This window comes from Enhydra lutris, unplaced genomic scaffold (assembly GCF_002288905.1).
Source record: "Enhydra lutris kenyoni isolate GAN:26980312 unplaced genomic scaffold, ASM228890v2 scaffoldscaffold27, whole genome shotgun sequence".
In the NCBI taxonomy this organism is placed as follows: Eukaryota; Metazoa; Chordata; class Mammalia; order Carnivora; family Mustelidae; genus Enhydra; species Enhydra lutris.
In genome coordinates this window covers 22240792-22243304 of record NW_019154111.1, presented here as the reverse complement: position 1 = coordinate 22243304, position 2513 = coordinate 22240792, and positions in this window count along the sequence as shown.

The window sequence follows — 2513 nt, the reverse complement described above, 5'->3', positions numbered from 1 at the left end:
GTTGGATTTATCTTTGAAGCATTAGAAAAGATATGGAGCACAACTTACTAACTTTTTAAACAAAGCTTTAATAGGGACAGAAAATAGTTTGAAACTAATACCTTTGGTAAAGACTGTAGTGGGGACAAAACATAATGTAAAAGTTACTATGTGGACAGAAATAATAAAATTAGTATGCAAACTCAAAGAAAAGTTCCCTAAAATCATAGTGAGTATTTCAGTTTTCTCAAGTACAAAAAAACTGTGATTGCATGCTTCCCTGGGAATATTTTGCCAGTTTTCAATAGAAAAATATATACTAATATTTAAAAACAAGGCATAGCACATGGAGTAAGCCAGAATACTAATAACCGAACATAATCATATACACATTGGGTGAGAAGTAGACTACTTAGGATTCGTTACAAAGTAACATATGCTAAGAGGAATAGAAGGAAAATAATTTTTTTCATGAGGCATAGCTGTTAAAGTAATGTGAATATACATTGAGAGAAACTGTCAAAGTCAAGTAACAGCTTGTAGAGCCCTCTCTGTACTATTTGATAGGTAAGTGATACAATTCTACCCATAGCAATAAATAAAAGTAGTACCAAATTTCTTTAGGGAGGAAAGCAAGCAATTATTTTCAGATTTGAAGGAAAATTCCAGTTCAGGTGAGTTAATGGTAATTTTGCTTCATTCTTTGTGTTTAATATACTGACTGGAGCCTTCAAGGAATAGCCCTGTGGTTGGGAAGACCAGGATGATGATACAACAAATTCTATGTTGGATATACATCCCACAGGGATCTTTATTCCGTTTACCTTAAGATTTCGGGCTCTTGGTCCCCCTTGCCAACACACATCAAAGTGTTTCCATTTGGAAACTTTAGATGGCTTCTTTTTTAGTTTAAACTCACATAAGCATCAAGCTTGCTGTGGGTTTCTTTTAAAACACCTAGAAATCATCAGTAGCTTTATCATTCACTCCACAGGAGAAAAACAGTTCATATTAATAATGAGAAAATGTCCCCTTCTATTGCCAGTATATTCATTTTATAAACACATGAGTGCCCTACAAGATTTCTGAATAAGTCTTCCATTATTTAAATTTTACACATAAAGGTCTTTAGTGCTCTTCTTAACCCCATTAAGCATTAAGAGCCATGACTTCTCTGAGGATTGATAGAAGAAGATGCAGAATTACTTGATGTAGATTTTTCCATGAAAACACTTTTTTTTCTTTATGATGTAATAGAAAACAAAAATAAATATCTATATATTTAATAATGATAATAACCCTGTAGCTACATTCCTCTTAAGTATTGAGCAGCTAATTGCAGCAGAAGATTTGTTAATTTAGAGCAAATAAATCAGAGTAACCCAACTCATTTCCCACTAGTGTTGGTTTCTGGCATAATTGCAGGAAACCTTATCTCTTTTAAGGAAGATAAAGCAGACATCTCTTGGTATCAAAAACATTCTATATTTAAAATATATAGCCAATTGGGATGCTTGGGTGGTTCAGTTGGTTAAGCATCTGCCTTCAGCTCAGGGCATGATCCCAGGGTCCTGGGATGGAACCCCACATCAGGCTCCTTACTCAGTGAGGAGCCTGCTTCTCTGCCTGCCACTCCCCCTGCTTGTGCTCTCTCTCTCTCTCTCTCTCTCTCTGACAAAGAAATAAATAAAATCTCTTAAAACAAGTTTAAAAAATGTATAGACAATTAATCATAGAAAATTAGACCTGATTCATGCCATCAGATAGCCAACAAGACCTAACTATGATAAAAGTTATTAGTGAGAAAATGATGGGGCATAGGAGAGGAAGCAAGAACTAAGAAAGTATTTTTTTAAATCAAATTTCAGTTTCCTGTGACCTAAAGATGTAACTCTGCACTTTAAGTCTTTGATTACTGTAGGTTCCGAACTTTTATTTCTGACTGATAGAATGTAAAATATGGACTTTAGAAAATAAATCTTCCTGGCTTAAAAAAAAAAAAAGTCTGGGAGGTAATAATACCCTTGTGATTTTTTTCTAATAATATTTTCAATATGTAAAATATAGTCAGCAGCATACATTTAATTTGCTCAGTAGAGATTTTACCACCTTCTGTTACTATATTGGTTTTTACTTCCCTGGATAATAATTTTTGTTTGATGAACATTTACAATGTAGTTTGAGCTCTGAGGACTTAAAAAAGTCAATAGCCTTAGTTGGAAAACATATCTCTAGCTAGAAAATTTGCACATTTTGGATATCTGCTTATTTTTTAGATGATTTGCCTATTTTTTTTTTTTTATCACAATAGCTTGGAAGTAGGCATTGTTTTTGTACCCAACAGTGAACAAAACCCAGAATCAGAGAGATGAAGTAACTTTACCACACTGAGTAAAAGAGATTGCATTCAAGGTCACATATTTTGATTTTAAGTTCAATGTTCTTTCCATGATTTTACAATATATCACAGTACATTGGAAGTTTGTGGTTGTCACAAGTTAGGCATCTTTAGAGAAAAGGTGATTAAATCCTTC